The sequence below is a fragment of the Antechinus flavipes genome, chromosome 2, assembly GCF_016432865.1.
Source record: "Antechinus flavipes isolate AdamAnt ecotype Samford, QLD, Australia chromosome 2, AdamAnt_v2, whole genome shotgun sequence".
NCBI classification, from domain to species: Eukaryota; Metazoa; Chordata; class Mammalia; order Dasyuromorphia; family Dasyuridae; genus Antechinus; species Antechinus flavipes.
This window is the reverse complement of record NC_067399.1, coordinates 261036372-261054253: the sequence shown is the minus strand read 5'-3', so window position 1 is coordinate 261054253 and position 17882 is coordinate 261036372. Positions and strand designations below refer to the sequence as shown.

The following is a 17882-nucleotide window of genomic DNA, read 5'->3' as shown; positions in this document are numbered from 1 at the left end:
AAAATCCTCTGTTTAGCGTGTAAAACCTTTCACAATCTTACTTCAACCTATTGCACCGTATTTGTTTTACTTTACTCTCCCTTGCCTTCTATGCATTCTTTGGTTCAGCCAAACTATGCATTTTCTCCTCCTCATTTCTGACATTCCACCTATCTCCCCAGTCTTTGCACAAATATATCGGATACACACGTTTCTTCTCACCTCTATCTCAAAGTGTAGCAATTCTTTCTTTTTCCCTTCCTTTTTTCTTCCCTCTTTCTTTTCCTCCCTCCCTCCCTCTCCCTTTCTGCCTCTGTCTCTCTCTCTCTGTGTGTGTGTGTGTGTGTCTGTCTGTCTGTCTATCTGTCTCCTCGTCTATATCTTCAACTCCTAGTACAGTTCCTGGATATCTCAATAAATGCTTGTCGAATGATTGATTAACTTTAAGCCTAAGAATCCTATGATTCTTAGGAGGAAAGGAGGCATCCCCTATCCCTGCAGAGTTATTGGAAGTCAGGGGTCTTTCCTATTCTCTCCTATATCCTATTAGAGAGGTAATCTATTTCATATAAAGCATGCAGGATAAAAAAAGATAGGTTCCTTTCAGAGAAGATGTTGACTTTAGATTATCAGTAGGTCTACGTAGTAAAATTCTGAATCTCAATTTTCTCATCGGAAGAATGGGTTGATAATACCTACTTTTCAGGTTTGTCGCGTCTATCAAATGAAATAATGTACGTAAAACACTCTTACAACTTTAAAGTGGTATCAGGATTTTGTTGGACTGAAATGTTTCTCTTTTTTGTATATGAAAACAGAAAACCAAAAGTCCGTATGGGCAGACTGGTTAGGAAAGAAAAAGGGCTCGTCCGGGATTTGAACCCGGGACCTCTCGCACCCTAAGCGAGAATCATACCCCTAGACCAACGAGCCATCTACACAGGGACCCTAGGATTCCTTTACTTCTGGAAAGAAAATTTCAGCCACGTCAAACTTTTTCGTACTTTTTTTTTTTAAGCAACAGTTGGGAATCCGGAGCCACCTGCTGGACGCTATAAATAAATGTACATTTTCAAACTTGAATTACTAATGAAGATTTTCTCCTGTATCTTTGAACTGGGGCAAAATTACAGCGTTGAAATATGATCGAAAATTAGAGATATGAGGAAAAGAGAGGGATCTTTGGGAATGTCCAATGAGGGAAGAGGAGAGCCTGTGTCTGTGCAACGTTTAGAGGTGTTTTAAAGCAAGAAATACTTTACTGTGTCTGCAGTGGTTAAGTTATTGCTCTATCTGAAGGCCTAGGGATATAGGAAATGACCTTGTAAGTCTTTTTCACTCCCGGTTATGGATATAGGAGATGCCACCCTTTGTGTGCCTCATTTTGATTTGGGTCTGTGCTTCTTTTCTTCTCTCATTCCGACTGTGTCCCACAAGAGTACGAGACAAGAAGATATTACTTACTTCTTCCTCTCTCCCCACTCTGTCCTTCCCCTTCCTGCCATGTGTCCTCCTCTCTTCTTCTTCGATTTTTCCTCTTTCCTCTTACCCCATTGTCCTCCTCCTTCTCTCATCAGTCTTCCTTCCTTTCCCAGTTTTCTCTCCCCAGTCTTCCTTCCCGCCATCTTTGTTATCCTACCCACCCTCTTCATAATCGTACCGCCCCTCTCTGCTCTCAATATATTTTTCCTCTTTCCATCCTTCATTTTACCTCATTTTCATCTTCTTTCTTCCCCATTTCTTTTCAACCCCGTTTATTTCTTATCCCTCATTTCCCACTTCTAAGACAAAGAAGCTAAATATGTCTTCGTTAGAACAGTCCTTATACAGTTCTCTCCATCTAACTGAAATTTCTAAACAAGTCCAATTCAGCTCTTTCAAATTCCCTTTATTATGGAAAAAGAAATGACAATGCAATTACAAACAACTAACACATCTAACCATATAGCCAAAAACAGAACGATCAACTTTTTCGGGCTTTTTTTTAAGGTTTTGCGGTTGGTAGCGTGGCCGAGCGGTCTAAGGCGCTGGATTAAGGCTCCAGTCTCTTCGGGGGCGTGGGTTCGAATCCCACCGCTGCCACAGCTTTTTGAGCTACTCAATCAATCTGCAATTTTCAGTTAATATCTTTTAGTGAGAAATTAGAAAATGAGTGGATGCCCATCAGTTGAGGTAATAGGTGAATGAGTTATGGTATATAAAAATAATGGAATGTTATGGTTCTATAAGAAATGACGAGCAAGGTAATTTCAGAAAAACCCTGAGAGACTTACATGAACTGATGCTGAATGGAGTAGAACAAGAGAACATTGTACACAGCTACAAGATTATATGATAATCAACTGGGATGGACTGGGCTTTTTGCAACAATGGAGTGATTCAAGGCAATTCCAATAGATTTGGTTTGGAAAGAGTCATTTATATCAAGGCAGAGAACTATAGAGACTGAATGTGGATTGAAGCATAATGTTTTCACCTTGTTGTTGCTGTTGTTTATTTTGCTTATGTGTTTTTTCCTTTCTCGTGTTTTTCTTTCATCTTTTGATGTGATTTTTTTTTTTTTGCTCAGCATGAAGAATATGGAAATATATTTAGAAGAATTGCTCATGTTTAACCTATATTGGATTGCTTGCTGTCAAAGGAAGGAATTGAAGGAGGAAGAAGGGAGAAAAATGTGTAACTAGATTTTGTGAAGGTGAATGATGAAAATTATCTTTTGCATTTGGAAAAATTAAAAAGCTGTTAAAAGATAAAATATTTATATCTTCTGTGTATCTTGAACATTCCGGAGTTTTACCATTCAAAGGAGTTTTACCATTCAAACAGTATCTTTACCAAGTTTTAAATGGGAAAAACTAGAATTGGATAAAAAAATTTCATCACTGGAAGTTTGACAAACATTGATCAGAGCAACTCATGAAAACTATCTGCTTCTTAAAGCTAGCCTTGGAAGCTGACGGAATACTATTTTAAAAAAAGTTTATATTAGAGAATTTACAGAATCTTTAATACTCCCTATTCCATCAAAACCATTCTTGTTAATTTCCTGATCTCAGTGAACCTCTGAAAGGAAAATGTCTCAGGAAAAGAATTCACCACAAAGGGGGTGGGGGTGGGGGGTAATGACAAATTTATTGCTAGAATCCTGACGTCGATTATAATTTTACAATTAATTTTGGTTAAAGTAACATAATGTGTGTTTAAATCAAAAAAAAAGTTATCAGAAGTATTTTGGGGAAAGCATCAAGAACTCTTCAAACTCAGTATTCAGGGACTAATAATCCAAGGCTGACTACTAAGAGAGATCTAACAGCTATTTTGATGTGACTCTTCCTTCCCCTTGTTTTTTTTTTTTTTAAACACTGATTCATTTTCTGTCTGTCATTACCTTACTAATTTCCTCTAATTTCCCACTTAAGGTAAAAAGTTGAAATCTTTTAAAGCAAGGTTCGAAGATTTAATAAATATTTAAAACACCAAACCAATCAACAAACATTAATTATTAAGAGCTTACTATGTGCCAAGAACTTCCAAATGCTGATAGTATGAAGATAATTAGAAAACAGTTCAGTCACCAAGAGACTCACATTTTAAAGAAGAAAGAAGAATAGTTAAATTAAATAATAATTGAGATACTTTGTCAAATCAGAATTTTCTTTTCTCCCTTTTTTGAGGGGTAGAGAGAAGGGAAGGGAAGGGGAGAAGAAAGAATGTGAGAATAGCAGACTCCATTTTATATCATGGTCTATCAAACTATAGAATAAGATTACTTCCACAGAATATTCTTTCAGTCCCTTTCCCTCTCCCTCTTCCTCTTCCTCTCCCTCCCTTCCTCCCTCCCTTTGAATATCCTTTCATACCTTCCCCTTATACTATCACTATCTCTTTTATCTTTCTTGCCAAATTCTAGAAAAATCCATTTATACTCCAAACTGGTTGCTTGCACTTGCTGGCATTTAATTCACAAGCCCCTATGAGAGGTATCATAACCTTATAATACAGCCTAAAACTGTCTCTTAACTGTCAAGCTCGATATTCATTTCTCTCCAAATTGATCCCAATAGACTTTGGACAGAAAATATCATCTGCAACCAGAAAAAGAATTGAGGAGATTGAATGTAAATCAACACATGTTATGTTCACTTCCTTTTTTTCTGTTTTTTTCCCCTTTAAAAAAAAAAGGCTCCCATGGTTTTCCTTCCTTCCTTCCTTCCTTCCTTCCTTCCTTCCTTCCTTCCTTCCTTCCTTCCTTCCTTCCTTCCTTCCTTCCTTCCTTCCTTCCTTCCTTCCTTCTTTCCTTCCTATTTTCTCAACTATGAGCTCAATTCCAATGTCTGATCTAATTCTTCTCTCTGTTTTGATAATTTAATTAGCTTCTATGAATTCAGTAATCATTCCTACACAGATGGTTCCCATATCTAACAGTACTTTCTCTCCTGAGCTCCAATTCTGCATTACCAGATAGCTGCTAATGGAACATTTCTAACTGAATGTCATGCCAGCATCTCAAGCCCAACTTCATCCAAACAGAACCCATTGTCCTGCCTGGAAACCCAGTTTTCTTCTTAACATTCTTATTTCTCCTCATAGAATTTCATTATAAAAGCTTTGTATATGTTGCAAATATGTTAAAGTGCATATATTGTTTTCCTCCGAAGACTGTGAATTTGAGGTAGGGCTGTTTTTATTTATTTTATTTGCATAAAGACTTAACTACTGCTCATCACAGAACCTGATACATTGTAGGTATTTACATAATTGTTGATTTATTGATCAATTAACACAAAGTATAAAAACCCAACCCTAATCTTGGGGGACAGATATATTAAAAATAGATATAAAATGCTATTATTATAATAACCATTCCTGCCAAGATTCAATCCTTTTTTCCCTTTCTTTAGGGAAAAGATTGATTTTATAGGAAATGGGGAAATTAACTTCATAGGAAAGTAGAATTTTTATATAGACCATAAAAACAACTTAAGAATATGAAATGAGAATTTAACATTTTTAATTTGACTCATCAGTCAAAATTTCTTTATCATAATGTGGGGCAAAGCAACCATTAACAAACAGATTTAGACAGATAAGAATTTTGAGAATTTGTTCTGTTCCCCATTCTCTAACCTTCATTCCCCAGAGTTACTGACATGAAAAGACAGGTAGGAAGAAAAACTATAGATCAGGTTAACTTGGCATTTATGCAAGGCCTATTCTGTGCCAGGCATTTTGCTCAATGAACTTTGAGTTGTTAAGAAATTTGCTAAGTTGGTGTCTGTACTTTAAAAGTAATCCCTGAACCCAGAGGAAAGTTCCTGTTACAGTCACAACCCATTGCTCTATGGTTTTTTTTTTTTTTTTCCTTTGGAACACACTGAAACCACCACAATGGTCCTCTCTCATGATTATTTCCCACCTTTATCAGTCTTTATCCTCTAATTTTGGGAAGCCTGAACTTAATGACTTTTTCTAAAAGCCTCCCTATCATATCAAACACTATTCATTTTCTTTTAAAAATATTAATAGCTTTAACTTTATTAATAAGAAAATAAATATATATGTAAACACATATGCATATGCATATGCATATGCACACATATGTTTTTATTATTAATTTTTATATAGCTTTTTATTTACAATACAACACAAATGCATTTCATCATTGACCCTTGCAGAACCTGTTCCAACTTTTCCCCTTTTCCCCCCACCTCCTCCCCTAGATGGCAGGTAGACCAATACATGTTAAATATGTTAAAGTATATGTTAAACACAATATATGTAAACATATCCATACTGTTATTTTGCTGCACAAGAAAAATCGGACTTAGAAATAAGGTAAAAATAACCTGAGAAGGAAAACAAAAATGCAAGTGGACAAAAACCAAAGGTTGTGCTATGTTGTGGTCCACACTCATATCCCATAGTTCTTTTGCTGGATGTAATTGGTTCTCTTCATTACTGAACAATTCAAACTGGTTTGAATCATCTCATTGTTGAAGAGAGCCACATCCATCAGAACTGATCATCATATAGTATTGTTGCTGTGTACAATGATCTGGTTCTGCACATTTCACTCAGTATCAGTTCATGTAAGTCTCTCCAGGCCTCTCTGAAATCATCCTGCTGATCATTTCTTATAAAACAAATTATATTACATAACATGCATATACCACAATTTATTCAGCCATTCTCCAATTGATGGACATCCATTCAATTTCCAGTTTCTAGCCACTACAAAAAAGGCTACCACAAACATTTTTGCACATACTGGTCCCTTTCCCTTTTTAAAGCTCTCTTTGGGTATAAGCCCAGTAGTAATACTGCTGGATCAAAGGGTATGCACAGTTTGATAACTTTTTGATCATAGTTCCAAATTGCTCTCCAGAATGGTTGGATCCGTTCACAATTCCAGCAACAATGTATCAGTGTCCCAGTTTTCCCACATCCCCTCCAACAGTCGTCATTATCTTTTCCTGTCATCTTAGTCAATCTGAGAAGAAACACCAGTTATTTTCAAGTCCTGATAAATTTCTTGAAAGTATGTCCAGAAAGTCATCTCCTGGACTTCCTACAATAATCACTGGATTCCTCCAATAAAAAGGGCATTGTGTATGTAAAGATTCAAGCAATATATGATAGAAAAAAGTGGATGGGATATGTAATTTTAACTAGAAACAACATAACCAAATCCAGTTCTAATAACCGTGGACTAATTAAAGACTTTACATTGAGCACATTGAACATCTATCAAATTTACTGAATTCTAATAAAAACAAAAACAAAACCCATGTTTTACAAAGAGGTGTGTTTTATCCCTCTTTCCCTTATTTGAAAGTTCCTAGGTCGAGATGATTTCTCACAGACGGACTTCCTTTAGGGCAATAGATGACGTTTAGCTATTTTCCTAAAGAGAATGGGTAGAAATCTGTTCTATACTTGTTAGAGTCCAATATGTAATAATTGGTGGAGTTTTTAGAGTTCGTATAAGACAAATCCTGAAAGAGACAAGAGAAGAGTGCCGAATGCACCCAATAAATGCAAAAGTCCAGGTAGGCCCTGATAAGTACAATCATAGCTTTGGCTAAACCTTGGTAGTTATACGAATATCACACCCTCGAGAAAAGCATTGAGATCCTGAATTACCTTTGTCTTTGTGTTGGACAAAGTTTGTGTCAGGTTTGGAAAGATGAATTAATCTGGCAAAAGGGTTTTCCTTCCTGGATTTAATGGAGGCCATCGTTGCCTTCTCCTCTCCCCCACAATTGTACTTCATCTCACACAGATGCCTGTATTATTCTTTCTGTTATAGTGCAGGAGTTAGTAAGAAAATAAAGGATCAAAATGTATAGAATAAAATGATGTAAATGAAGTGTAGATAATTGAAAGTGAAGAGGCTGGAAGATTAAATCAAAGAAAAGAGCATTGAGAGATTTAGGGGAAAATATATGATTAAAATCGGTACTATATATACAAATAAAACTACCTCCTAAGAGAAGTGCCTTAAATGAAATTCGAAAAGAGAGCTTGCCATGTAGCTGGCTCGTTGGTCTAGGGGTATGATTCTCGCTTCGGGTGCGAGAGGTCCCGGGTTCAAATCCCGGACGAGCCCAGGGTTCCTTTATTGTTTGTATCATCATTTATTCTTTGAACTTCTATATCAGAAAGGACAGATGACTACAATTAATTTCCTGTCGAACTGCTCACCAAACTCCAGTTGCCAGCTTCGAAAACTACTTTCCCTAACCGTGAAATTTGGATATTGGGCGAGACCCAATACTTGGAAGTTTTTTTTTTTTTTTTTTAAACATCAGGACAATACCTACTACTTAACAATGAAAAAATAATGTGTGTTGCCCAAAAAGCAAGTGGTAAGCGCTAGACCCACGACAATTAGGTTCACTTCTGTGAGGACATTGATGAGTTGGACAGAGGCCAGAGGGAATACAATTTCATATACTCAAGTACTTTGACATCACACCATGATAGGATGCAATTAAGTACTAAGAAACTTGGAAAAAGGGGAATTTGTTAAGCATTTGCTATACGCCAAGCGTTGTACTTAGCGCTTTAAAAAATAGCTTATTTAATCTCCATAACAACCATGTGAGGCACTATTTAGCATCTGAGAAAATGGAGGTTTTTCTACATCAAGTAAGGTCTGAAGTCGGATTTGAATTTGTTTTTCCCAATTCCCGGCCCATCATGTTATGCTCTGCACTATCTAGTTACTTGAAGAAAAGAATTCTTTGGGAATTGATGTCTATGAAATGCCACAATTGAAAATAAATTTCTTCTTTATCTCCAAGCCAAAGACTCAGACTCAGATTTTCCTTTTTCTCTCCATCTGAGACTTAAACATTTAGAAAATTAGTAATTAGAAAAAAAAAAAACCAAATAATTCATTTAGCTGGAAGACGAAAAGGAAGAGAGATGTCTTCTAGGCACAAATTAAGAATCTTGCTATACCTGGCTCCATAGCTCAGGGGTTAGAGCACTGGTCTTGTAAACCAGGGGTCGCGAGTTCAAATCTCGCTGGGGCCTGAGTTAGCAATATTTTTCAACTTCAGTTTGAAACCAACTCGTATCTTTTTTTTCAACTAGAGTATCCTGGTTATACATTATATCCTTCCTTATCACATTTAATTTAAGGTTCGTTGTCTGACTCGACAAAAGCGAATTTACCAAGTACAGAAACTGCCCTTGCCTTTACAAACTGTACTCAGCAGAATTCCTTAAATCAGGTTCACAACTACAAAAGCGCCCACGACAGGAGGAAAGCGGTTTTTGCAATAGAAATCGGTAGTTTTTAATCGATCTAGTTAGTCCCGGGAAGGGTGCGGCTGTGGATTGCATAATCTGAGATATGGAAGGGCTCTAGAAGCTTTAGCTCAGCTGGAGACACCGCTTCTGGAATGGTGTCCGTCAGGAGCGGGCGCGAAAGAACAAAATGTAAGTATTCGCCCTTATAATACAGAGGTAAGGCCCGTTTTGGTTTGAGGAGGGGTCACCTCCAGATCTGAAAGCAAGATGGGAAAGGACGCAGTCTTCAAACTCCGCCCCTCTCCAAGCCCCGGAAGAAGCTCCATGTCAAGCCACTTCCGTGTCTGCATTTCGTCTTTCCGATAATTATTTCACGAGTCGCAAAATTAGGGGTAGAGATCTTAGGGATAGCGAGCAAAAGTCACAAAGGCTCCTTTTTCTTCTCTTTTTTCCTTCCTGCTCCTATTACTCTCCTCAGAGAACTCGTCTTTCCCTAGCTTCCGAACAGCTCTCCAAAAATCTTACTGTTCCTAACCAATACAAAGATGCTACGTAGTGCTGAGGGAGCTTGGCCTTATCTCTAAATAAGACCTTCGTAAAACTCTCCCACTTTCTGACATATGTTGTAGCGAGGGAGACTGGAGAAAACGCTTTCATTGGAAGATAGATTCTTAGTTACCTAGAGATCCACAAAGTATTTAAAGTGTGACTGTTGCTAATTGTTTCAAAGAAGGAACGTAATCTGTAACATTCACGTATTTACTTTTATCTGTCATCTTTAACTCACATAAACTCCCAACCAATCACATTTGCTCGAGTAATAAATGGCAACGAAGTGGGGAGGTTTCTCAAAGAGAACATTGCTCCATCTCAACACATCCAGAAATCAAGAAAAGGAAAAAAAAAATTAAGGGCATAATTGGGTACAGGCTGGAGGAGAGAATACTGATTCTCTGGGACCACGAATTAAGGCTGGAAGAAGTTAGTGAAGATCCTGTCTGGGCAACAGAGAAATCTTTTAGAATCCTGGCTCTGAGATTTAAGTTATCTATTCCTGCTCCACGAAAATTGCATATATATTTTTGTCCAGAGCGCCTCCATTCAAACTATCATCCTTTGCAAACCTTGGATTCCTACTTTGGAACCATCTTGGGTACCAGACTACTTCCTAGGTTATTCTCACAGCCTGCCACTGAGTGCTCGCCTTTCCTTCTTTTTCCCACTCTATTTAAAAAAAAAAACAAAAACAAAAACAAAAACAAAAACAAAAAACAACTCTTCTGGGCTGGGACTATTTTGCTTATTTGTCTTTGTATCCTTCTTTCACTGTCCATTTAACATAAAGCCCGTAAACTCTTAATAAAGCTCTATAATAATTTATAACAATACCTACCATTTATATTGCAATTTGTCAGCAAAGTACACTGTAATGTTCTCTCCAAAATGTAATGTTCTCTGTTAGTTTGCTTTCTTGGGGCCTCTGGAGGCAGCCTTCGTTTCAGTTCAGTAATCACCACAAGTACAGCCAGGTGTTAAGAGTCCAAATCCTTTATTGTCTCTTTCAAAGTCTTGTCTCCTTCCTAGGGCTCCGTTAGCTTTCTTAGAGGCCTATCCTCTCCTTGGTTTCGAGAGCTTGAGCTCCTGCCTCCTTCTCTGCCCTCTGAATCTCTCTGAATCCAAAGATTTGTGCTTCAGCCTCCAGCCACCACAAAGGTGGAATGAATATCTCAGCCTCTGATAGCTTCTAGTGTGGTTGTCTTTTCTGGCCCTGAGAGCTTCTAGATTATATGCTCTACACTGAGTACAAACCAATCATTATATCAATAAATATGGAATATATATATATATATATATATATATATATATATATATAATGGAAACCATTATTTGTTGTAAGATTAAGTCAATGATGAACTAGATTTAACCATTGTCTCCTCAATTCCACTTAGTATCTTGTTTCAAGTTCTGGCCCATAACATCTCTTTGTAGGATTAAATCAATCATACCGAACCATGTAATTAGATAACTATTGTCTCTAGCAATTCCACTGACTTAGTACCTTGTAAGAATCCTTTGTTACAAGTTCAGAGTTCTGGCCCATAACAGTACACCATATTGTATATAAAGATAAGTTATTCTATTTTTTCTTCACAATCACCCTTGATGTTAAGTGATATTATTACCCCATTTTACAGAATAGAAAACTGAGCCTGAAAGATGTTAAATGATTTCTCCTGAGTCATAGTTATGATATAAGGATAGATTCACAAGTTGTTTTTTTTCTCTAAAGTCAACAGTCTATTCATTAAAACATCTAGCTGTCTCAAATCAATTAACCAATCTATCCATCCATCCATCCATCTATTATGTCTACTATCTACCTATGTATCTGTAATGTTTGGGTTAGCTTTCTGGAGATCTTTCGGTTGAGCCTTGGTCTCACCAGGAGAATGATCAGGAATAGAGTCTAGAGTCTTTATTGTCTCCTTCACAGTCTTTCTCCTTTACAGTCTGTGTCTATCCCAATCTGACCCAGTCTTGATTTTAGTGGAGGAGTGCAGGAGGCAGGCGAGCCACCAGGAAGATGGTCAAAAATGGAATGTTCCATTTCCAGTCCTTCTCTGCCCTTAAATACCCTATTACAATTACAACATACTAAATATGTGTTAATTAGAGAACTATTACATCACCATACTAAGTACTAAGGTATATGTAAACTAGAGAACCATTATATTATCAGTTCCACTGAGTTAATAACTTGTTGTAAGTATCCTTGTTTCAATTATACATCTCCAGAGTTCTGGCCCTCTACATGTATTAATCTACCTTCTTCCAAGTTTTTGTTAAAGGGAAGGGAAAACAGCATAGGACCTAGGACAAAACTTCCTTCGAGTTGAAATCTATTTATTGATGACCAGTTTCAGGAAGCTTCATTCAGGACATCTTTATTCCACCTACTTGTACTATTCACTAGCCTAAGACATCAAAAACTCTTCCAATTTTAGACCCCTTTTATCTGGAGAAATGGTTATGTGACCAGGATATATAGGTATATAAGTCAAACATTTACCGATAATAAATCATAAGTTTGCAACCTCCACATTCAGTTATGAGAGCCAATATAAAGTCTGGAACCACAGTTTAAGAAGCTCCTCTCTACCCTACACATCTCCATCTTATATAGAGGGAAAACATAATGTACTTTTCTTGCACATAGTATTGCTTAATAAATGTTTGAATGTATAAGTAAATAGCACATTTTCCTTTGCAATTAATTTTACATTCTCTTCATATATATTTTCCCATCTTTCTAATTCAAACATAGAATGAGGCTAGATTTGAATTTATAGGACCTGAGCATGAAGTCACAACTTCATCTCCCCAACAGTGACTCAGTTTCTTCATATATAAAATGAATAAGGACACCCTCAATGATCTCTAATCTGCAGAATCTTTCACCTCTGTTTATGGTCTGATGAACCCATCCTTGATCCTCACTTTCTAATTTCTTATCAAAGCATCTTGAAATCTCCCTATGACTTTCATAACTAATCTTTATTCCAACATAGTTTTTCACAAAAAGAGGGTTAGAATTTCCTTTCCCTGTTAAATGTGAAAAGTAGGATGATAACTGCTAGTCTCCTATTGGTGTCATTTGATGACTATCAGTGCAGTTTACAGAGACAAAGAAAGGCATATTTATTTCTGACAGATTTTAATATATGATTTTGCATTTGGTAAGGTTCTACAAGGGTGAATGTTGAAAACTCGCTATTATCATTTAAAATAATTTTTAAAATAAAAGCTTTTGTGTTTGGGCCCTCACTGCCTTTGGTTGAGGGAAACACTCGATGGAGTAGCTTCTAGATGTGAAATCCACTCCAATCAAAGGTCTTTAACATCAAACTTTTATAAAGTTGTAGACAAAGCTGGCACCAAAAAGACTTTCCCTACATAAAGAAGGAGAACCTTCTTTATAGTTAAGTTCCAGTTATATTTATATATATAGTTAAGACCAGTGAAATAAAAGTAAATTCTCAGGGTCTTCCTCTCTTCAATTAAATTTTTTATGAAGGCAAACTAAGTCATCTTTGGCCTCCATTCTTATTAGCTTTTAATTACTGAATGGGCATTGCCTCAGACAAATTAAGATCTGGGAAAGACCCTAGCTCATAAAGGTCAAGTTATCCCACTGCATCCAAGTCATGTCTTGTCATTTGCCACAGGATTCACTCATATGGGGCCTGGAAGAGAAATGAAATTGATGACTTTGCACAATCCACTTTCACTTAAATCCAATTCACTTGCAAGTCATTACCTTCCTGAAGTCATTAGTCCTCTTTAATAATGAAAGATGAATAACAAAAACAAAAAATAAAATATAAATAATAATAAATAATAAGTTTGTTTTGGTGGAGGACAGGGTTACAGAGAATTCTGTGCAATCTAAAAAGAGGCTGGTGTGTATGTGTGTGTGTGCATGTGTGTGTATGTGTGTAATACTCCAAACAAGGATTTATTAGCCTTAGCATATATACACCCTGAGAGATGGAGATGGGGGAAAATGTCACACCAGTCAAATCACTTTTCACACGTATGTATGTATATATGCATATATGCATGTACATATGTGCAAATACACATACATATCTCATATGTATATTTTTGTTTGACTATAGTTGTTTACATGTTGTCTCTCTTCAGACTATGAATTCCTTTAGAGCAGAAATTATCTTTTGCCTTTCTCTGCATCCCCAGTGTTTTGCACAATGACTGATATATTACTTAATAAATGCTTATTGATTGACTAATAAGTTAAAAATGTATTGTTTTTTAGGGACACTGTATAAGATAGTGATGCTATTTTTCAACATTTCTCTCTCTCCTTCCCTTATAGAATGAAACAGAATTGCCTTTTATGCTACAGCAATTGAGTTTGTGGAAATCCTGTCAAAGTGCTTATGGAAAAAACAAAACAATATAAAACAAAACCTCAACAACAACTCTCTGTATCATCTCAAAAATTCCTATGCATGCCAAGAAATGATGTTATATTAATGTCAGTATTTTTCTATAATGAAATCAAATGCTGTCAGCTCTCCCAATCACCACAGTAAACATCCTTTATAATTTTCTGTCTCTACAGTCTCACTGTACCCAATTGATACTTCATTCTATTTAATGTTGTAATGAGGAAAAAGTCCTGGATTTGGAAGTCCATATTCCTGCATCCAATTCCCAGGTCTACTACTTTAACCATTTTCTTCAAAAACTCCATTTCCTCTCCGTGAAGTGAAGTGAATTTGTGTTTGGCTCCTAATACCATGAGGACAAAAGAGCCATAGCACACACCCAGAATATTAGCCTATAGAATCATTACATCATATAGTACATGGCGTTTTCTTTAAGCATATGGCATGAACTAGAGCATTTTAAATCTATGTACATTTTAATCTCCCCAGATGACCTAACACAGACTATTAATTGTTATTATTGGACTGCTTCTCCCCTTCCTCCCAACCCCATCCCCACCCCCTTTTTTGTTCTTATTTTTGTTACTGTGGAAGACTCCTGGATAATAGAGAGGAAAGGGACATATTTGGAAATGAAAGATGATATAAAAACAGGTACCATGTGTAAAGAGGGCCAGTACTGAATAAGTCCACGTACAGGAATAGTCCGCTTCTGGTTTTACTTGAAGCCTGCTCTCTCTGTAAGGGCGAACAATTCGAAACATTTGCTCACCACTTCCCTTAACAATGAATGAACGACATACTTCAGATAAAGTTAGGATAATCTTGATGGAGAATGCATTTGACAAGAACAAGTCATCATAATTATGCTATTTACAACTCTATTTTGACAAATACCTTGTTATTAATAATATTAATTTCTTTTAATAACAATATTATTAATAATAAATATTATTTACGACCTCGTTTTGATAGATGCCTTGTTATTGCTAGTAAAGTTGAAAATGAAATATCGAAGAATGTTTTATACCTGGAATGTACATAGTGCCATCTGGAGGTAACTGGTTTTAATGCAACACTAGCCTAAAAAGTATATAAACTCTGCCTCTCAAATTAATAAACGAAAAATTGCAAAACATATTTTCCCACCTGGGTCATGAAACAGTCACTTTAGATTCACACTATTAGTATTCACTGGAGCCGAACTCCAATAACCATGTGGTCTGGCCAATGATATCCTAGTCTTACGAGCATGGACAGGGGACGCACGTGGCTGGCTGGTGAACCTTTTTTCAACAAGTATAATTGAGGATACCGCTTTTACTTATTTAGATAATTTTCCCTTAGTAATTTGTTCATTATTTAAGTCTTTTTATTTCAGAGTATGTGCCCAGAGTATAACATTTCCACTGTTTCCAAGCCATTTTAACTGGTTTTTTTTTTTTTAAGTGGTTGTTCAGCTGGAGTGTTAGGTCCTTATACAGAGGGACTTTTTTGGGTCTGACTTCATTAGAATGAGGAAACTAATCTGATGTGGGCCTCCAATGCACAGCAGCCCTTGGTTCTCTTTCACTCAGGCTGAGACCTATGGACATTTAGCCCTGGTTTTGCTTCTGACTCTGTCCTGCTTATTGTTTCTTGCCCCTGGGTAAAGGAGTATTGGAGCTAGCTTTGACTTTGTGAGCTTTAAAAGGGAAAAGGAATGAGCCCACAGTGGTTCAGGAACTGGAGTCCATAACAGAGTTTATTGGCAGCTGAATTAAATGAAGGGTGACCTACAGGAATCAGCGTCACAGTGAATTTGACTAGAAACTAGAATGTTATTTTATTTAAATAAGGCAGTTATCATTAAGTGGTCTATGGATTTGGAAGTGAACGTTATGAGGCAAATAGTTTCTAATAACCATTATAAATTTGAGGACAATTTACTTTTCTAAAGACTATGTTGGGGCAAAATATAGGAGACATTCCTATGTTTTATGAAAAGATTATTTAACGCTTCTGTTCTTGGTATATCTTTTCAGTAAAAACCCCTTTTGTAAAAGCTAGTTAATGGTAATTAGTAAAATAATACTTGGGCAATAATCAATGTCATAGATGATACTGAGAAGATATTAACTGGCATTGCTTAGATGATATTGAAGAGATAATTTAGTCATTGATACTGGGGGAACACATTGTAATGGTGGCTTCTATCAAAAGCATTAAAAAAGATACTTAGACTCCTTCTAGTACATGTAGAACACTGAAGGAAAGATTTACTCTTATTCACTTTATGCAACTTGCCAGGAAGAGTGACAATTAGGGTAAGAGATCCCAGAGAATGTGTAGGCTACACAAGATATCAATAAAACTTAAAAAAATTTTTCATTTATTTATTAGTTTGCAAAATTTACTTTAATAAGATTTTCATTTCCATTTTTTCTCCCTCTCTCCCTTCCCTAGGTAGCAAGCTAGCTGATATGGGTTATATGTGTACAATCGTATTAAACATATCTTGAAGTAGTCATCATGTGAAAGAAGAATCCAAACAAAAGGGGAAAACAACAAAAAATGTAAAATAGCATGCTTCAATCTGCATTCAAATTCCAGCGTTCGCTCTCTGGATATGTGCAGCATTTTCCATCATAAATCTTTTGAAATTACTATATGACTGAGAAGAGCAAAAGCTTATCAAAGTTGTTTATCTGCATAATGTTGCTAATATGATGTACAATGATCTCCTGGTTCTGCTTACCTCACTCAGCATCAGTTCACACAAATCTTTCTAGGTTTTTCAATAAAACTTTAAAAAAATAGCATTACCTCTCTGCTCCATGACAACAACAGTCTGTAAAAAGGTATGCTACAGTGGAAGTACCATATGCCTTTAAATAGCTTATTTCTTATAATAATAAATGAAGAGAATTGTCATAGAATGATATCATGATCTTTAAAGCACTGTGAACTGTGGGGCATTATTATGTGGTACTTTTGATTAAAAGTCCTCCCCTGAAAATTTGGAGGTGAAGGAGGGAGACCATAATTGTTAGGGAATTAAATGAATTTTTAAATAAACGTGGAATACTTTATCTTTTTTTTTTCATCTTTTTTATTATAGGTTTTTATTTACAAGATATATGCATGGGTAATTTTTCAGCATTTACAATTGCAAAACCTTTTCTTCTAATTTTTCCCTTCCTTCCCTTCACGCCTCCCCCAGATGGCAGGTTGACCAATACATGTTAAATATGTTAAAGTATAAGTTAAATACAATATATGTATACATGTCCATACAGTTATCTTGCTGTACAAAAAGAGCCAGACTTTGAAATAGTGTACAATTAGCCTGTGAAGGAAATCAAAAATGCAGGCAGACAAAAATAGAGGGATTGGGAATTCTATGTAGTAGTTCATAGTCATTTCCCAGCGTTCTTTCGCTACACTCATCATCATACAGTATTGTTGTTGAAGTATATAATGATCTCCTGGTCCTGCTCATTTCACTCAGCATCAGTTCATGTAAGTCACTCTAGGCCTCTCTGAAATCTTCCTGCTGGTCATTTCTTACAGAACAATAATGGAATACTTTATTTTGACAAGATATAGGAGGGGACAGATATAATTGCACTTGCCAATATTCTCTATTCCTGGGAAGATTGAGGCTGCTTAATTTTTTCATTTTTGACCTACAATGAAGCTGAATTCTTTCAGATCTCTACACTAAATCTGACAAAAATAGAATGAGCTCTCAGAAGCAGAAGACCATCATAGTGCCCAAGGAGGGGTGAATAGAAAATAGGACATGCTAATGTTTCTTTGATAGTCTATATGGAAAAGGTCTTGTATGTGGATATTGAGCTTTTAGCCTTGAGAGAGAGAAATATCAACTTTTAAAAAAAGACATAGGAGAGCTAGAATAGTTATTTAAGTGTTTGAATGGTTGTCATATGAAAGATGAATTGGACTTTTTTCTTTTTTAAAAATTTTATTTTTTATTACACTTTATATATATATACACATATGTACATATATACATACACACACACACATATATATGTGTGTGTATATAGACAGCTACGTGGTTCAGTGGACAGAGGACCAGCCCTGAAGTCAGGAGGACCTGAATTCAAGTTTGACCTCAGACTGATTTCAGATACTTAACACTTCCTAGCTATGGATCCTGGGCAA

General features: G+C 36.2%; 4 non-coding genes across 4 annotated transcripts; 3 read left to right on the top strand and 1 right to left on the bottom strand.

The window, feature by feature from the left end:
- Nucleotides 1–840: 840 nt before the first annotated feature.
- TRNAP-AGG (transfer RNA proline (anticodon AGG)) lies at nucleotides 841–912 on the bottom strand. The gene has a single exon. It is a non-coding gene; the product is annotated as a tRNA-Pro (tRNA).
- Nucleotides 913–1979: 1067 nt separating this feature from the next.
- On the top strand, nucleotides 1980–2061 carry TRNAL-AAG (transfer RNA leucine (anticodon AAG)). The gene has a single exon. It is a non-coding gene; the product is annotated as a tRNA-Leu (tRNA).
- Nucleotides 2062–7516: 5455 nt separating this feature from the next.
- On the top strand, nucleotides 7517–7588 carry TRNAP-CGG (transfer RNA proline (anticodon CGG)). Its single transcript has one exon. It is a non-coding gene; the product is annotated as a tRNA-Pro (tRNA).
- Nucleotides 7589–8447: 859 nt separating this feature from the next.
- On the top strand, nucleotides 8448–8520 carry TRNAT-UGU (transfer RNA threonine (anticodon UGU)). The gene has a single exon. It is a non-coding gene; the product is annotated as a tRNA-Thr (tRNA).
- Nucleotides 8521–17882: the final 9362 nt, after the last annotated feature.